Source organism: Bos mutus, chromosome 3 (assembly GCF_027580195.1).
Source record: "Bos mutus isolate GX-2022 chromosome 3, NWIPB_WYAK_1.1, whole genome shotgun sequence".
Lineage (NCBI taxonomy): Eukaryota > Metazoa > Chordata > Mammalia > Artiodactyla > Bovidae > Bos > Bos mutus.
Genome location: NC_091619.1, coordinates 63,994,557 through 64,014,873, shown reverse-complemented (window position 1 = coordinate 64,014,873; position 20,317 = coordinate 63,994,557). Strand labels below are relative to the sequence as shown.

Here is a 20,317-nt window from a genome sequence, read left to right as displayed (position 1 = left end):
CTGATGCTGGGAGGGATTGGGGGCAGGAGGAGAAGGGGATGACAGAGGATGAGATGGCATCCATCCTCTGGATGGCATCACTGACTCGATGGACGTGAGTCTGAGTGAACTCTGGGAGTTGGTGATGGACAGGGAGGCCTGGTGTGCTGCAATTCATGGGGTCGCAAAGAGTCGGACACAACTGAGCAACTGAACTGAACTGATACCAAATGTTTTGTTCAAAGATTCTGTAGGAAGTTATTGTAAAGAATTTCCGGCAGGCTCTACTACAAAGCCACAGTTATCAAGACAGTATGGTACTGGCACAAAGACAGAAATATTGATCAATGGAATAAAATAGAAAGCCCAGAGATAAATCCACGCACATATGGACACCTTATCTTCGACAAAGGAGGCAAGAATATACAATGGATTAAAGACAATCTCTTTAACAAGTGGTGCTGGGAAATCTGGTCAACCACTTGTAAAAGAATGAAACTGGACCACTTTCTAACACCATACACAAAAATAAACTCAAAATGGATTAAAGATCTAAACGTAAGACCAGAAACTATAAAACTCCTAGAGGAGAACATAGGCAAAACACTCTCCGACATACATCACAGCAGGATCCTCTATGACCCACCTCCCAGAATATTGGAAATAAAAGCAAAAAATAAACAAATGGGACCTAATTAAACTTAAAAGCTTCTGCACATCAAAGGAAACTATTAGCAAGGTGAAAAGACAGCCTTCAGAATGGGAGAAAATAATAGCAAATGAAGCAACCGACAAACAACTAATCTCAAAAATATACAAGCAACTCCTGCAGCTCAACTCCAGAAAAATAAACGACCCAATCAAAAAATGGGCCAAAGAACTAAATAGACATTTCTCCAAAAAGACATACAGATGGCTAACAAACACATGAAAAGATGCTCAACATCACTCATTGTCAGAGAAATGCAAATCAAAACCACCATGAGGTACCATTTCACACCAGTCAGAATGGCTGCGATCCAAAAGTCTACAAATAATAAATGCTGGAGAGGGTGTGAGAAAAGGGAACCCTCTTACACTGTTGGTGGGAATGCAAACTAGTACAGCCACTATGGAGAACAGTGTGGAGATTCCTTAAAAACTGGAAATAGAACTGCCTTATGATCCAGCAACCCCACTGCTGGGCATACACAGTGAGGAAACCAGAAGGAAAGAGACACGTGTACCCCAATGTTCATCGTAGCACTGTTTATAATAGCCAGGACATGGAAGCAACCTAGATGTCCATCAGCAGATGAATGGATAAGAAAGCAGTGGTACATATACACAATGGAGTATTACTCAGCCATTAAAAAGAATACATTTGAATCAGTTCTAATGAGGTGGATGAAACTGGAGCCTATTATACAGAGTGAAGTAAGCCAGAAGGAAAAACATAAATACAGTATACTAACGCATATATATGGAATTTAGAAAGATGGTAACAATAACCCGATGTACGAGACAGCAAAAGAGACACTGATGTATAGAACAGTCTTATGGACTCTGTGGGAGAGGGAGAGGTGGGAAGATTTGGGAGAATGGCAATGAAACATGTAAAATATCATGTAGGAAACGAGTTGCCAGTCCAGGTTCGATGCATGATGCTGGATGCTTGGGGCTGGTGCACTGGGACGGCCCAGAGGGATGGTATGGGGAGGGAGGAGGAGGAGGGTTTCGGGATGGGGAACACATGTATACCTGTGGCGGATTCATTTTGATATTTGGCAAAACTAATACAATTATGTAAAGTTTAAAAATAAAATAAAATTAGAGAAAAAAAAAAAAAAAAATTTCTGGCAGAGCTGTGTTTCTGCCCTGCAAAAATATCAACTGAAAGTAAAATAATAAAGATATGATATGCAATTATGAAAATGTATTAATAATTGGATGGTTTTTACATTATCAAAAATCTCATATTTACTAAAGTATACTTTTTAGTTACTCATCTAGATTGTGGAAGAATAGTGAAATTACACATCTTTTTTTTTTTTTTTTAATTTAGAAGGAATAGCATTTCTTTTTTGCTCTTGGTTCCACATTTCAGAAATTACATTGTCCGCATTTTGAATTAAGTGAAAAAGTTGAGAAAGGTCACTTTTTCTCTTTTATATTTCAAAAATAAGCCAACTTATAGTATTCAGAGGCAAAACTAGAGGTCCACCACAGACATTTATTTCAACACACTGAAAGTGCTCCAGGAATCAGATGGGCAACTCTGGGCTAACATCATCTTTATCAAGTATTGGCAAAGCTTATAGCTGGGAAAGCCTTTGCTTGTTGAATGGAAGAGATATCATAGAACTGAGTAACTGATAATACTTCGATCTTGAATTAGGTTAGGTCTTAATCTGCTTCTAGCCAGTTGATCTCTTGAAATATGTGGGTTGTGCTTTTTGGTTGCTCTATAATTTTCTTCTTGCTTCTAGATGTAACGTATTCCTAATTTGTTTTACAGATCAATCTGTTTTCTTTGGAATAAACCAGTGTGGATGAGGGAGCCCAAAAGGGAATTAATCAGTTTTGGTGCATATTTTGAAGACACCTTCACAGAACATACTGCTCAGAAGTTAGGGTTAAAGTGAAACTTTCCATTAGGATAGTGCGGAGGACAACATTCTCTCAGGGGAAAGAAAACATTCTAAGCTTTCCTCTCCCAGGCATCTTCCCTCAGGCACTGAGACCACAGCCATCCAATACATGGGGACAGGCAAAAGAGACTTCAAAAGTCAATATATTTCAGCAGCTAATTTTTAGCAAGTCTGGCAACGAGATCTTTCTATTCTTCTCTCTTGTTTGTGATGTATGTAGGAGAGATTTAGCTGCAATAGTGATTCTGGCTGTTGTCTAAAGGAGTTCTGACACAAGGCCTCAGTGTTACATATCACATACATCCCACAGTCACAGCTATTTTTGTTGAGCAGGGGCTTTCTCTTCCACAAAGGCCAGTTTGTTTCCTTTTCTGCCTGAGAAAGCCTCTAGTTTTTCTGCCACCTGCTCTGCATGGAATGAGTTGCTAGCATAAGAATCATAATGAAAAAAGCCATTTTTACCTTGCAGATAAACCAACAACCTCCAGTGGGTTCCCCCACCTGTATGTTTGGAATTATCATTGATGGCTAAAAATACAACTCTCTTGGGGAGATCCAAGAGTTCAAGGAACATGGTAATCTCTGCTGGGTTGACAGCCACTTGATGAACTGAGTAAGTTCGGGGCTGATGAAGCAGATGCAGTCAGAGCAGTCATGAAATTGACTGTTGCCAAGGTACTCAAAGGAAAACCCAGTAACATGGTCATTGAGCCAGTTTGGAGGATCCAGTAGTGAGATGACTTTGCAGGAGCCTGTTCATGTAACTCAAGACTACTGGGTCCATTTTGTACTGACCAGGGCTGCTCAGAAATTCCAGAAGCTGCTTCAGGCCTCACCACCCCTACCAGCCTCCAATCGGTTTTATATGCATCTTAGTCATAAAAAAGAGACGTAGAATTACTGAAATCAGAAGGAACTGTATTTTGGATTTGAATGTAAACTCAATCTTAGAGTTTCATATTTAATTTCATCTGAATTATTTTTAATGTCTGATTGGTAAAACTCCAAATTAGCAAATTGCACCTGTTGTTATGTTGCTACCTTTCCCATGTTAAAGGAGACAATTTTACACTAATACACACCTACGTCATTTTAGTTTTAACAAATGAGATCATACAAGACATGCTGTTGTGTTCTTCACTTTTTTATTTCAATTTGTCGTTCAGTTGCTCGGTTGTGTCCAACTCTTTGCAACCCCATGGACTGCAGGATGCCAGGCTTCCCTGTCCTTCACTGAATTCTGGAGCTTGCTCAAACTCATGTCCTTTGAGTCAGTGATGCCATCCAACCATCTCATTCTCTGTCATCCTCTTCTCCTGCCTTAATCTTTGCCAGCATAAGGTTTTTTCCGAATGAGTCAGCTCTTCACATTAAGTGGCTAAAGTATTGGATCAGGATCAGTCCTTCCAGTGAATATTCAGGATTGATTTTCCTTGACTGGTTTGATCTCCTGTAGTCCATGTCAATATATTCAGAATACTGTTAACAGCTAAATAGTATTACATAATATAAGTGTGCTATAATTTAAATTAACAATTTTCCTATTGAGGGAAAGTTGTTTTTGTTTTCAGTTATTTCCCTTTTTAAAATGATGTTATTTTGATATGCACACCTTTATATTTTTGTGTATGTGTGTTTTGTGGAATTGCTAGCTTAAGACCTGCTCATTTGCTAAATTCTGGAGTGTACCCCTATCCTCTTTTAAGAGAAGATGCCCTATTCGTGACATCAGCTATTTTGTATTACAGCAATCTTTTTATTGTCACCAATCTGATTGGCAAAAAATAAATTATATTTAAGTCATCCTTGAGGTTACTTGCATTTTCCATTGCTAATGAAGATGAGCAACTTTTTATACGTTTATGAGTCATTTGCGCTTCCTCTGTAAATTTCCTGTTCCTGACCTTTATCCATTTTTAATATGCTCATTTTTCCTTCTTGACTTGCAGGAAGACTGTGTATATTAAGGATATTATCTTTGTCAGCTTGGGCTTCTCTAACAAAGTACCATAGACTAGATGGCTTAAACAATTGAAATTTATTTCTCCCTGTTCTGGAGGCAGGAAAGCCCAAGATTAAGGTGTTAGACAATTAACTGGGAAGGGCTCTCCTTCTAGGCATCTTCTTGCTATATCCTATATGCTATGTCTTCACATGGCAGAGAGAGGAAGCAAACTGTCCAGTCTCTTTTTCTAAGGGCACTAATTCCCTTATGAAGACCTTGCCCTCAGGACCTCATCAAATGAGAACCTACTGTTATAGCACAGGAAAGTCAGTGCTCTGTGTGACCTAAATGGGAAGGAAATTAAAAAAAGAGGGGATATATGTGTATTATAGGTGATTCGCTTTGCTGTACAGTAGAAACTAACACAACATTTTAAAGCAAGTATACTCCAATAAAAATTAATTAAAAAATAAAAACTAAATTACCTCCCAAAGGCCCCATCTCTAAATACCATTACATTGGGAGATAGGGCTTAAACATAGGAATTTGGTGGGAGGGAGACACAATTGTGTCCATAGCCTGTATTGATACTTTTCTATGTTCGCTACAAATGCTTTTCTACCAGGCTGCCACTTTCTTCTGCACTGAAGGTATCTTTCAGCACATAAGAGTTGTACATTTTCACTTAGGCAGAACCTTTAATGGATTCCTTCTTTTGTTTCTTGTTTAGAAAAACTTTCTGTCCTCAAAGATTATAAATATATCTCCTTATGTCATTTTCTACAATTTGAGTTTTGTTTGTAATCTTTAAACTGTGTAGTTTTCATGGAATGTATGTTTGTGTGTCATGTGAAATGGGTCTCTAGCTTTTCTTTTTAAATCCCAGATATATAACTAATAGATCCCACATCATGAGAGTAATTTCAGAATTTTGTTTCTAAGTTATGTTTTTGAAGTCTTATCTTGGATATTTCCACTAGTCTTTTTGAAATATTGCACTTAGCTCACCTGGCCTCTATTATTAACTCAGAATGGGAAACAGTGGTCTAGACCACACAATAATAAAAGTAATACTACCCTTAGTATTCAACAATGCCACTATCACTAGTCGGACTCAGCCTTTGAATTGTTTTTTGAGTAAAGATATTTATGTAATGCCATTTTTCCTGTTTGCCATATGTCTTCTATGACCATCAGTAGTTTCCAGGTGGTTAAGTGGGTTAATTAGGAGGTATATTATTTTGCTGGGGCTGTAATAAAGCACCACAGACTAGGTGGCTTAAACAACAGAAATGTATTTCCTCACATTTCTGGAGGCTAGAAGTTTGAGACCAAGGTGTCAGTAGAGTTGATTTCTAATGAAGCCTGTCTCCCTGTCTGTTTCCTTTATCTTCATGTGGTCTTTTGTCTGTGTCTAATATCTTCTTCTGATGAGGATAATATTGTAATATTGGATTAGGGCTCATCCTGGGGATCTCATTTAACCTTGCTATTGTTTACTTGATATGTTATGTCTGACCCTTTTGAGACCCCATAACCGGCCAGGCTCCTCTGCCCATGGGATTTCTCAGGCAAGAATACTAGTGTGGGCTGCCACTTCCTTTTCCAGGGGATCTTTCTGACCCAGGGATGGAAGCTGCATTCAGGCCTCCTGCATTGGAGGTGGATTCTTTACCACTGTGCCACCTGGAAAGCCCTTTTTACCTGAGCGTCTTGCTGAATCAGATTGCTGGACTCTATTCCACTGACTGATGCGGGAGGTCTTGGGAGGAACCACTAGATTTACATTTCTAACAAGATGTGGCAAGATGGCGAGTAGGAGCATGTGCACTCATCTTCTCCTGTGAGAACTCCAGAACTACAACTGGCTGCTGAACCCCATAGACAGGAGAATGTTGGGTCCCCCCAAGGAAAGATATCACACACCCAAGGGCAAAGGAGAAGTCCCAGCAAGATGGTAGGAGGGCCGAAATCACATTTAGAATCAAACCCCATACCTGCCAGAGATGCTTGGAGGGCTCAAGCAAACCTTGTGCACACTAGGACCCAGAGACCCCACAGAGACTGAGCCAGAGCTGTGTCTGAGGGTCTCCTGTGGAGGTACAGGTCAGAAGTGGACTGCTGCAGGGACAGGGGCTCCGGGTGCAGTAGACCTGGGTGTGGCATAAGCCCTCTTGGAGGAGGTTGCCATTAAGCCCACCAGAGAGCCACCAGAACTTAAATAGGACTGAGGAAACAGACTCTTGGTGGGCACAAACAAAAGCTTTTGTGTACCAGGACCCAAGAGAAAGGAGCAGTGACCCCAGAAGAGACTGACCCAGACTTGCCCGTGAGTGTCCAGCCATGTCCAGTGGAGGCGTGGGTTGGTGGTGGCCTTCTGCAGGCTGGGGGCACTGAGTGCCGTAGTGCCTGCATGGGACCATTTGAAGGAGGTCGCCATTATCTTCATTACCTCCACCACAGTTTGGCCTCAGGTCAAACAACAGGGAGGGAACAAAGCCCCAACTATCAACAGAAAATTGGATTAAAGATGTACTGGGCATGGCTCTGCCCATCAGAACAAGACTCAGTTTCCCCCTCAGTCAGTCTCTTCCATCAGGAAGCTTCCATAAACTTCTTATCCTTCTCCATCAGAGGGCAGACATAATTAAAACCACGATCACAGAAAACTAACCAATCTGATCACATGGAACACGGCCTGGTCTAACTTAATGAAACTATGAGTCATGCTGATGGACGGGTCGTGGTGGAGAGTTCTGACAAAACGTGGTCCACTGGAGAAGGGAATGGCAAACCACTTCAGTATTCTTGCCTTGAGAACCCCATGAACAGTATGAAAAGGCAAAAGGATAGGACACTGAAAGACGAATTCCCCAGGTCAGGAGGTGCCCAATATGTTATGGAGATCAGTGGAAAAATAACTCCAGAAAGAATGAAGAGATGGATCCAAAGCAAAAACAACACCCAGTTGTGGATATGACTGGTGATGGAAGTAAAGTCCAACACTGTAAAGAGCAATATTGCATAGGAACCTGGAATGTTAGGTCCATGAATCAAGGCAAATTGAAACTGGAGCCTATTATACAGAGTGAAGTAAGCCACAAAGAAAAACACCAATACAGTATACTAACGCATATATATGGAATTTAGAAAGATGGTAACGACAACCCTGTATGCGAGACAGCAAAAGAGACACAGCTGTATAGAAAAATCTTCTGGACTCTGTGGGAGGCGGGGTGGAGGGGATGATTTGGGAGAATAGCATTAAAACATGTATAATATCATATAAGAAACGAATCGCCAGTCCAGGTTCGATGCAGGATACAGGAAGCTTGGGGCTGGTGCACTGGGATGACTCAGAGGGATGGTATGGAGAGGGAGGTGGGAGGGGGGGTTTAGGACTGGGAACACGTGTACACCCGAGGCGGATGCATGTTGATGTATGACAAAACCAATACAATATTGTAAAGTAAAAAAAGAAAGAAAGAAAGTGGTCAAACAGGATATGGCAAGAATGAACATTGACATTTTAGAAATCAGTGAACTAAAATAGACTGGAATGGGTGAATTTAACTCAGATGACCATTATATCTACTACTGTGGGCAAGAATCCCTTAGAAGAAATGGAGTAGCCCTTATAGTCAACAAGAGTCCAAAATGCAGTACTTGGATGCAATCTCAAAAACGACAGAATGATCTCTGTTCATTTCCAAGGCAAACCATTCAGTATCAGAGTAATCAAGTCTATGCCCCAACCAGTAATGCTGAAGAAGCTGAAGCTGAATGGTTCTATGAAGACCTGTAAGACCTAGAACTACCACCCCCCAAAAGATGTCCTTTTCATTATAGGGGACAAAAGTAGAAAGTCAAGAGATATTGGGAATAACAGGAAATTTTGGCTTTGGAGTATAAAATGAAGCAGGTCAAAGGCTAAAAGAGTTTGCCAAGAGAATGCACGGGTCATAGCAAACACCCTCTTCCACAACACAAGAGAAGACTCTACACAAGGACATCACCAGATGGTCAATATCAAAATCCGACTGATTATATTCTTTGCAGCCAAAGATGGAGGACCTCTATACAGTCAGCAAAAATAAGACCAGAGCTGACAGTGGCTCAGATCATGAACTCCTTATTGCCAAATTCAGACTTAAATTGAAGAAATTAGGGAAAACCATTACACCATTCAGTTCAGTTCAGTTCAGTCTCTCAGTCGTGTCCCACTCTTTGCGACCCCATGAATTGCAGCATGCCAGGCCTCCCTGTCCATCACCGGACTTCACTCAAACTCACATCCATCGAGTCGGTGATGCCATCCAGCCATCTCATCCTCTGTCGTCCCCTTCTCCTCCTGCCCTCAATCCCTCCCAGTATCAGTCTTTTCCAATGAGTCAACTCTTCGCATGAGGTGGCCAAAGTACTGGAGTTTCAGCTTCAACATGAGTCCTTCCAATGAATATTTGGGACTGATTTCCTTTAGGATTGACTGGTTGGATCTCCTTGCAGTCCAAGGGACTCTCAAGAGTCTTCTCCAACACCACAGTTCAAAAGCATCAATTCTTTGGTGCTCAGCTTTCTTCACAGTCCAACTCTCACATCCATACAAGACCACTGGAAAAACCATAATCTTGACTAGATGGACCTTTGTTGGCAAAGTAATGTCTCTGCTTTTCAATATGCTATCTAGGTTGGTCATAACTTTTCTTCCAAGGAGTAAGTGTCTTTTAATTTCATGGCTGCAGTCACCATCTGCAGTGATTTTGGAGCCCCCAAAAATAAAGTCTGACACTGTTTCCACTGTTTTCCCATCTATTTCCCATGAAGTGATGGGACCAGATGTCATGATCTTCATTTTCTGAATGTTGAGCTTTAAGCCAACTTTTTCACTCTCCTCTTTCAATTTCATCACGAGGATCTTTAGTTCTTCTTCACTTTCTTCCATAAGGGTGGTGTCATCTGTGTATCAGGGGTTATTGATATTTCTCCCAGCAGTCTTGATTCCAGCTTGTGCTTCCTCCAGGCCAGCATTTCTCATGATGTACTCTGCATAGAAGTTAAATAAGCAGGGTGACAATATACAGCCTTGACGTACTCCTTTTGGAACCAGTCTGTTGTTCCATGTCCAGTTCTAATTGTTGCTTCCTGACCTGCATATAGGTTTATCAAGAGGCAGGTCAGGTGGTCTGGCATTCCCATCTCTTTCAGAATTTTCCACAGTTTATTGTGATCCACACACTCAAAGGCTTTGGCATAATCAGTAAAGCAGAAATAGATGTTTTTCTGGAACTCTCTTGCTTTTTCTATGATCCAGTAGATGTTGGCAATTTGATCTCTGGTTTCTCTGCCTTTTCTAAAACCCGCTTGAACACCTGGAAGTTCACAGTTCATGTACTGCTGAAGCCTGGCTTGGAGAATTTTGAGCATTACTTTACTAGCATGTGAGATGAGTGCAATTGTGTGGTACTTTGAGCATTCTTTGGCATTGCCTTTCTTTGGGATTGGAATGAAAACACCTTTTCCAGTCCTGTGGCCACTGCTGAGTTGTCCAAATTTGCTGGCATATTGAGTGCAGCACTTTCACAGCATCATCTTTCAGGATTTGAAATAGCTCAACTGGAATTCCATCACCTCCACTAGCTTTGTTCATAGTGATGCTTTCTAAGGCCCACTTGACTTCACATTCCAGGATGTCTGGCTCTAGGTGAGTGATCATTCAGGTATGACCTTAATCAAATCCCTTATGATTGATTATACAGTTGGTGTGACGTATAGATTCAAGAGATTAGATCTGATAGAGTACCTGGAGAACTATGGATGGAGGTTCACGACATTGTACAAGAGGCAGAGATCAAGACTATCCCCAAGAAAAAGGAATGCAAAAAGGCAAAAGGGTTGTCTGAGGAGGCCTTACAAAGAGCTGAGGAAAGAAGAGAAGCAAAAGGCAAAGGAGAAAAGGAAAGATATACCCATGTGAATGCAGAGTTCCAAAGAATAGCAAGAAAAGATAAGAAAGCCTTCTTTAGTGATCAATGCAGTGAAATCAATGCAATGAAATAGAGGAAAACAATAGAATGAGAATGGTTAGATATCTTTTCAAGAAAATTAGAGATACCAAGTGAACATTTCATGCAAAGATGGGCACAATAAAGGACAGAAATTGTATGGACCTAACAGAAGCAGAAGATATTAAGAAGAGGTGGCAAGAATACACAGAAGAAGTATACCAAAAAATCTTCATGACCCAGATAACCACAATGGTGTGATCAGTGACTACAGCCAGACATCCTAGAATGCAAAGTCAAGTGGGCCTTAGGAAGCATCACTATGAACAAAGCTAGTGGAGGTGATGGAATTCCAGTTGAGCTATTTCAAATCCTGAAAGATGATGCTGTGAAAGTGCTGCACTCAATATGCCAGCAAATTTGGAAAACTCAGCAGTGGCCACAAGACTGGAAAAGGTCAGTTTTCATTCGAATCCCCAAAAAAGGCAATGCCAAAGAATGCTCAAACTACCGCACAATTGCACTCATCTCACATGCTAGCAAAGTAATGCTTAAAATTCTCCAAGTTAGGCTTCAACAGTATGTGAACTGTGAACGTCCAGATGTTCAAGTTGGATTTAGAAAATCCAGAGGAACAGAGATCAAATTGTCAACATCTGTTTGATCATCAAAAAAGCAAGAGAATATCAAAAAAACACCTGCTTTATTGACTATGCCAAAGCCTTTGACTGTGTGGACCACAACAAAATGTGGAAAATTCTTAAAGAGATGGGAATACCAGACCACCTGACCTGCCTCCTGAAAAATCTGTATGTAGGTCAAGAAGCAACGGTTAGAACTGGAACAACAGACTGGTTCCAAACTGGGAAAGGAATAAGTCAAGACTTTATATTGTCACCCTGCTTATTTAACTTCTATGCTGAGTACATCATGAGAAATGCTGGGCTGGATGAAGCACAAGCTGGAATCAAGATTGCTGGGAGAAATATCAATAACCTCAGATATGCAGATGACACCACATTAATGGATAAAGTGAAGAAGAACTAAACAGCCTCTTGATGAAAGTGAAAGAGGAGAGTGAAAAAGTTGGCTTAAAACTCAACATTCAGAAAATGAAGATCATGGCATCTGGCCCCATCACTCCATGGCACATAGATGGGGAAACAATGCAAACAGTGAGAGACTATTTTTGGGGGGCTCCAAGATCACTGCAGATGGTGATTGCAGCCATGAAATAAAAAGATGCTTGTTCCTTGGAAGAAAAGCTATGACCAGACTAGATAGCATATTAAAAAGCAAAGGCATTACTTTTCCAGCAAAGGTCCATCTAGTCAAAGCTATGGTTTTTCCAGTAGTCATGTATGGATGTGAGTGTTGGACTATAAATAAAGCTGAGTGCCAAAGAATTGATGCATTTGAACTGTGGTGTTGGAGAAGACTCTTGAGGGTCCCTTAGACTGCAAGGAGATCCAAACAGTCTTTCCTAAAGGAAATCAGTCATGAATATTCATTGGAAGGACTGATGCTAAAGCTGAAACTCCAATACTTTGGCCACCTGATGTGAAGAACTGACTTTTTTGGAAAAGACCCTGATGCTGGGAAATATTGAAGGCAGGAGGAGAAGGGGATGACTGAGGATGAGATGGTTGGATGGCATCACAGACTCGATGGACATGAGTTTGAGTAAGCTCCAGGAGTTGGCGATGGACAGGGAAGCCTGGTGTGCTGCAATGCATGGGGTCACAAAGAGTTGAACATGACTGAGCAACTGAACTGAACTGAACTGAACAAGAACCTGCCTATCAATTCAAGAGATGTAAGAGACAAGGGTTTGATCCCTGCTTGGGAAGGTCCTCTGGAAAAGTAAATGCCTACCCACTCCAGTATTCTTACCTGGAGAGTCTCATGGACAGAGAAGACTGTTAGCCTGTAGTCCATGGGGTCACAAAGAGTCAGACACGACTGAAGTCACTTAGCAGCAGTAGCAACAAGATCCAGGGGAAGGTCCCTAGACAATGCTGGTCTGGGGACCACACTTTGAGAACCACACTGGTCTATCAACTACTCACAATGAACCAAGAAACAACTTTTTGACAGGGCAAAATGGTATCACTGTTTTAGTACAGGTAATTTAATTCCTTTCATAAACAGTGTTTTCACTCCAATACCCAAAAATTTGCCTTGAAAAATTTAAGAGCTATCTAGCAAGAGACTAGGAGAATATGGGATGATATACATTGACAGTAAAAATCATATTCAAAAAGACAAAGCAGGCATAAGTGAGGCCACAGTTTAGCTGGTGATAAATTTCTTTCTGGTGTCAAAGGAAGTTTTGTGTTGTACACTGGCAAAATTCCCATAGTAGTCCAAAAATATTGCTTACCCTTTATAACCCTAACCAGAAACGTTTTACAAGGCTATTTGGATAAATTTTGTATTTTCCTGCCTACACTTTCAGTGTTTACAATCTTCTTTGATCCTCACATTTTCCACTCTTGCTTGAGTTCAGTTGATCTTAAAATAATTTGCTGCTTTTGTAAAATAAATCTTTAGTCAGTTTTTGGCTTCCCAGAGGGGTACTGAAATGTTTCAGTTTCCAAATAAAATATAATACTAATGCTTTTGGGTCAAGTTAATTAAATTAGATTAACTGTAGACAATAAACAGACCAAAACTAAATAAAAATACTTGAACACAAAATCTCATTCTAAAGGCGTTAAAATACAAGGTCTTTTATGCAAGACCAAATAAATGGTATTTCTAAGGTAAAGGGAAAAAAACTACAGAAGCAAAGGCCTAGGCTGTGCTTTTTAATGCAAGGTTCTACCTGGGAAGATGCTCTCCCTCTCAAGAATAATGTATCATTGGTTACTGGGAGACTTACAAAGTAACATAAACACAGATAAACATGTTTTAAGTAGTCACTTCTTTAAATAAATATATCATTCTGAAATCTCAGTGCCAAATACACTAATCTGTAAAACATGGCACTATTAAAAGAGTGGAAAACAGCAACTGGATGCAGCTTCCTGAAGATTGTGACATTTGTCATCACTCTATGATTTTATTTTATAAGATTAGTGATTTCCTCACAGCAAAGCTCAAGAGAAAATGCTACACAGAGTAAAAAGGTCCCGAGAATTAAAGACGCTAAAATTAGAAGCACTACATAGCTACTTGCTTTCCAAATTGCGGTTAAGCAGATATTAAAATTGTCATTGAGTGATGCTTTCAGTGATGCCTTAAGAAACAGTGGCATTTCCCATGAGGAAGCATGCTCCAGATGATCTCACTGTGGCTCCTGTGGGTCTTACCCTCTTTCTGGTGTGTGGCACTCATCTCCCAGCCTGTACTAATTGCACTAATCAGAAACTTGTGGTGATCAGGAAGGGTGTTCCAAGAACTCCACATGCCAAGGCCTCAAGGTGAAGAGCAGCTTGGATCTGTGCGGCGGTTGTGGTGTTGTGCTATCACAAAGAGGTATCAATTGGCTTTTTTTCTAAACATGCTAGTCCATCCTCCACGCCTTTGATGATAAATTGTTGGCTCTCTATTGATTTAAACCCAGTTTGTGTCTGACTAAAATAGAAATACATTTTGTACCAGCTTGCCTTTACCTGTTAAGAGAACCTATCATGGGTTGTCATTCAGGTCAGAAGTGAGACAGCAATTCATTCTGACCTAATGAAGCTGCATCAATTGCTTAGCTTATGCTCTGGCATTGCGGTCATTCGCCTGTAGGTATTTAGAAACTTTTCTGAATTTTAATTTGTGAGAAGTAAGCATCAGGGGAAAAGAATTACCTTATTGTCTCTAGCCTCAGAAGAAAAACGTCTGCAGATCTGAAGAATAACAAAGCAGAAATAGAGACACAGACACAGAGAACAAATGTATGGATACCAAGAAGGAAAGTGGGGTGGTGGGAGGAATAGGGAGATTGGGATTGACATATGTGTATACATACTACTGGGCTTTCCAGAAGATGCTAATGGTAAAGAAACTGCCTGCCAATGCAGGATACATAAGAGACATGGGTCAAATCCTTGAATTAGGAAGATCCCCTGGAGAAGGGAATGGCAATCCACTCCAGTATCATTGCCTAGAAAATTCCACAGACAGAGGAGCCTGGCGGGTTACTGGGAATTTTACTTTTAATGCACTGTGGTGAACTGAATGGGAAGAAGTCCAAAAGGGAGGATATATATATAGTAGAGACTATAGTAGAATATATACTATATATAGTAGAGAATGTAGAGTAGAAACTAAACATTGTACAGCAACTATAATCCAAAAAAATTAATTTAAAAAAGAGAAATGGATGATGATACACCATCATATTACAACACTGCCCTTGGAAATAATTCAACTCTCATAAGCAATGCCAGTAATTCTTTATAAAATGATGACCCCCTGAAATTCAGCATTTCAGTTGTAATTCTGAAAAGTTTTGCAAGTCAGTGAGAGTCTCATGGTTAAATTTCTAACTATTAATACCATCTGAGCTTGTGTGGTTTGACCTTCACTTGCCCATTGACACATTTCTTTGTGAATACAGTCATTCTTTGCTCTGATGATTAAGAAAGGGTAGTTGGCTCTTGAGTTCCAACATGTAAGTTTTTCAATTTTGCTCTTCATTATAATTCCCACTGCAATCAAGCATCACGTTTCACCTGATCTATGTCTGCCTGTTTTTTATAACCACTTTGTTCACAAAGAATAACCACTTTGACCATTTACATTGAATGTGGAATTTTCCTCCTAAAAATATTTCTATTTTAGTTACCTTTGTTTTTTTGATGTGGACCATATTTAAGGTCTTTATTTATTGAAGTTTTTACAACGTTATTTCTGTTTTATGTTTTGTTTCTTTTGGCTGCTAGGCATGTGGGATCTTATCTCCTGACCAGTGATGGGACCTATACTCCCTGCATTGGAAGGCAAAATCTTAATCACTGGACTACTAGGGAAAATCTCTACCAGGTAAAGCTCAAAATCCTTCAAGCTATGGGATTCAAATGTACTTGAACCAAGAACATCCAGATGTACAAACTGAATTTAGAAAAGGCAGAGGAACCAGAGACCAAGTTGCCAATATCCACTAGATCATGCAAAAAGCAAGAGAATTCCAGAAAAACATATACTTCTGCTTCATTAACAATGCTAAAGCATCTGACTATGTGGATCACAAAAAAACTGTGGGAAATGCTGAAAGAGATGGGAATACCAGGCCTTCTTACTTGCCTCCTGAGAAACCTATATGTAGGTCCAAAGGCAACAGTTAGAACTGGACATGGAAAAACAGACTGGTTAAAAATTGGGAAAGAAGTATGTCAAGGCTGTATATCGTCTGCTTGCTTATTTAGCTTATATGCCTAGTACATCATGCGGAATGCCAGACTGGATGAAGCACAAGCTGGAATCAAGATTGCTGAGAGAAATATCAATAACCTCGGATATGCAGATGACACCACCCTTATGGAAGAAAGTGAATAGGAACCAAAGAGCCTCTTGATGAAAGTGAAAGAGGAGAGTGAAAAAGCTGGGTTAAAACTCAACATTCAAAAAACGAAGATCATGGCATCTGGTCCCATCACTTCATGGCACATAGATGGGGAAACAATGCAAACAGTGACAAACTTTATTTTCTAGGGCTCCAAAATCACTGCAAATGGTGACTACGGCCATGAAATTTAAAGACACTTGCACTTTGGAAGAAAAGCCATGACAAACCTAGGCAGTGTATTAAAAAGCAGATATATCACCTTGCCAGCAAAGGTCTTTCTAGACAAAGCTATGGTTTTTCCAGTAGTCATGTATGGATGTGAGAGTTGGACCACGAAGAAGGCTGAGCACCAGAGAACTGATGCTTTTGAACCATGGTGGTAGAGAAGACTTGAGAGTCCATTGGACAGCAAGGGGATCAAGCCAGCTAATCCTAAAGGAAACCAAACCTGAATATTCACTGGAAGGACTGATGCCAAAACTGAAGCTCTAATACTTCGGCCACGTGATGTGAAGGGCTGACTCATTAGAATAGACCCTAATGCTGGGAAACACTTTGAGCAGGAGGAAAAGGCGACAACAGGGTGACATGGTTGGATGACATCACTAACTCAATGGACATGAGTTTGAGCCAATTCCAGGAGATAGTGAAGGACAGGGAAACCAGGCCATGGGGTTGCAAAGAGTTGTATACAACTGAGTGACTGAACAACAGTTACAAAGTGATTTTAAATTATTTCCAGTCTTCATTACTATCAAATTTGTCCAAATTACTTAGCATGACAAACAAAGTTCTTCATTATCTTGTCTTTAGTGGGTCCTTTCTGGAGAGTCTGGGTAATCCAATAAACCATTTTCCCTTCTCTGAGATTTCTGAGTCCCCTTCTATTTTTCAGATGTGGTTACCAATAACTACGCTTGTGAATGCCTGCATACTCAGTCATGTCCAACTCTTTGTGACCCCGTGGATTATAGCCCTACAGGCTCCTCTGTTCGTAGGATTTTTCAGGCAAGAATACTGGAGTGTATTGCCAGTTCCTTCTTCAGGGGATCTTCCCAACCCAGGGATTGAACCCACATCTCCTGCATGCAAATTCTTTACCTCTGAGCCACCAAGGAAGCCCCTAATTATGCTTGTACTCTGAGACTAATTGAATTTGACCACAAGTAGGCCTCTTAATCAGGTTCTGAAAATCAAATTCTCTTGCCTGAAATTTTAGATTTATAAGCTTATCAGTGATCTAATTTGATCCGTACTTGGTAGTATTATTCCATTATACTATTATGTTATTTTAAATAGACAAAATCTATAACTTGGAGAAAATATTTGCTTAAAAGCACAGAGAGAAGATTAAAACACCAGTCTCTTAAGATCGAGGTTACCCTGATGCTATGAAAAGTAATTTTTAATGTGGTGGTATAATTAAAGAGCTGTGTAAATTACATAGTTTATAGGACTGGACATCGATACCATGATGAACAATTCCATTGCTCAGTCACTCAAGTCATGTCTGACTCTTTGTGGCCCCATGAATTGTAGCCTGCCAGGTTTCTCTGTCCAGGGAATTCTCCAGGCAAGAATACTGAGTGGTTGCTGCTTCCTACTCCAGGGTATCTTCCCAACCCAGGGATTGAAACATGTCTTATGTCTCCTTCATTGGCAGGTGGATTCGTCACCTCTAGCACCACCGTTACTCTGGTGTTTTTTAAAGGATTCTATTATGTACTCCATGTACTCCAAATACTACTCATTATTTTACCACTTTCTTTGTTTTCTTCTAGAAATATACTCAACCATCTTTTTTTTTTTTTTTGCTATGCCTATGTTTTAAATGTTTTTTTTTTTAATTGCAGTAGTCACATAACATGAAGCATAATATTAATATTTTAATCATATTTAACCATACAGTCCAGTGGCACTGAGTACATTCACATCGTTGTGCAACTCTCACGAGCATCCATCTCCCAAATTCTTCACCTTCCTAAACTGAAACTCTGCATTGTAAGTACATTTAATGAACACATTTTATTTGTGGTTTCTAGAAAACAACAATAAATACTTTTTATTTATGTACAGGATGAATATACCTTTTAAAAAAGAAATATTCATTTCCAGTTGATAATTGGCTCTTAGAAATTTAGGGCTAATAACATCCTTTGACATTACTAATGTTCATATACTTCTACACCAATTGCAAGTGGGCAGTCGGGTAAAGGGGGATATATGTGTGTGTGTGCAGAGGGGTGGGAAACACATTTTTTGGAGTATTCTTCATTCTAATAGTTGAACCTGATGGACATGTTTTAGCCCTCAAAAAAACCCCTTGAGGACTTCCCTGGTTGTAGAGTGGTTAAGAATTTGCCTGCCAGTGCGGGGGACACAGGTTCAATCCCCGGTCCAGGAAGATCCCACGTGCCATGGAGCAACTAAGCCCCTTCTCCACAACTACTGAGCCGGCAATCTAGAGCCCATGCTCTATAACAAAGAGTAACCCCCACTAGCAACTAGAGCAAGTTTGTGTGCAGCAGTGCAAACAAAAATAAATAAATAAGAAAACCCCATGAGACATATATTACTGTCACTATTTTACAATGAAACTGAAGTAAACAAAAAGTGCTTTGTACATCTCCAAGAGGCTTTATGTATTTATCATACCATAACATTACTATTAAATATTAATATAGTGGGGAATTATGTTAGTGTCCCTCCCTCCAAAACCTCCCAGAACTAGTAGGAGAATTGCACTAACAAAGTCGTAGTTGTCAGGTAAGAGAAATCTAAAGATAGTCAATCTGCCTGTGAGATCTAAGTTAATTTTTGTCATGGTAACTTTGTTCAGTTGCTCCATCGTGTCTGACTCTGCAACCCAATGGACTGCAGCACGCCAGAGTTCCCTGTCCCTCACCATCTCCTGGAGCTTGCTCAAACTCATGTCCATTGAGTCAGTGATGCCACTCAATCATCTCATCCTCTGTTGTTCCCTTTTCCTCCTGATCTCATTGTTTCCCAACATCAGGGTCTTTTCTATTGAGTTGGCTCTTCACATTAGGTAGCCAGAGTATTGGAGCTTCAGCTTATCATCAGTCCTTCCAATGAATATTCAGGGTTGATTTCCTCTAGGATTCATTGGTTTGATCTCCTTGCAGTCCAAGGGACTCTCAAGAGTTTTCTCTAACACCACAGTTCAAAAGCATCACTTCTTTGACACTCAACCTTCTTTATGGTCCAACTCTCACATCTGTACAAGACTACTGGAAAAACCATAACTTTGACTCTACGGACCTTTGTTGGCAAAGTAATGGGAACATTAAATGACTTTATTCTGAGAATTACCAAACTGTGGCAAACAATGAGATGCTAGAAGCTTGTAAACCCCCAGTTTTAAAAATTATTTTACTACTTTCTTTCATTGGGGCAGATAATGGTTATCTAAAGAAAAATCACAAAGAATTGACCATGTTAGCACTTGGGGCAGGACAGCAAGATGCTGTTATAGGAATCACTCAGTCCTAGAGATCTGGAAACTGCCTTGTACACTGAGAAAGGCTGTGGTACAATATCCATGTTTTATTTCTGACTTTGGTGTTCTGTGCCTTCAGGATTTCTAGGTGAATATACTAGCTTCTTCAAAAGTTAACACATCAAAGATCATTAATTGATATATAAACAAAGGTCCTTGGTCCAATACATTTGAGAAACTCATTCTGAATTGTTTCCACAGCAAGTTTAAATCTACAGAAGGATAAAAACCTATTTAATGGTTTGCAAATTGTCTTAGCTAGAGACAAAACTTCTTGCATATTGTACTTACTGAAATCATTTAATATCTTTTTGGGAAGCTAGGATGTTGATAAGCAGAACATAGTTTCTTGTTGTTCTTATAATTTGTGACACTTTTCTGAGTGTTACTATTTTAGATACTAATTACATAAGGAAAATTCTAGATATGTAAGTCATAAAATAATGCAAATTCTAACAATCATCAATGCTATTCTGTATCCTTGGTCTTTGAGAGAATAAATCAAAATGGCTTACTGACTTCTTAAATTCATATTCATCAAAAAGGAGGATAACCAGGAAGGATCAAATAAAATTATTTAGGGGACTAGACAAAGTAACACATAAATTTGGTGCTCTATTTTCCAGTGTTTACTTGTTTGTTCCTTAAGAGAAATATGTTTGTTACTCTCACATTCCAAAGAAGTGCTTGGATGTGGTTTCATCCTTGAATGCTGAGACAGTTGTTAATTCAGTGAAA

General features: G+C 39.9%; 1 pseudogene; it reads right to left on the bottom strand.

Moving 5' to 3' along the window:
* Positions 1–1,830: 1,830 nt before the first annotated feature.
* LOC138986058 (sentrin-specific protease 8-like) lies at positions 1,831–4,349 on the bottom strand (annotated as a pseudogene).
* Positions 4,350–20,317: the final 15,968 nt, after the last annotated feature.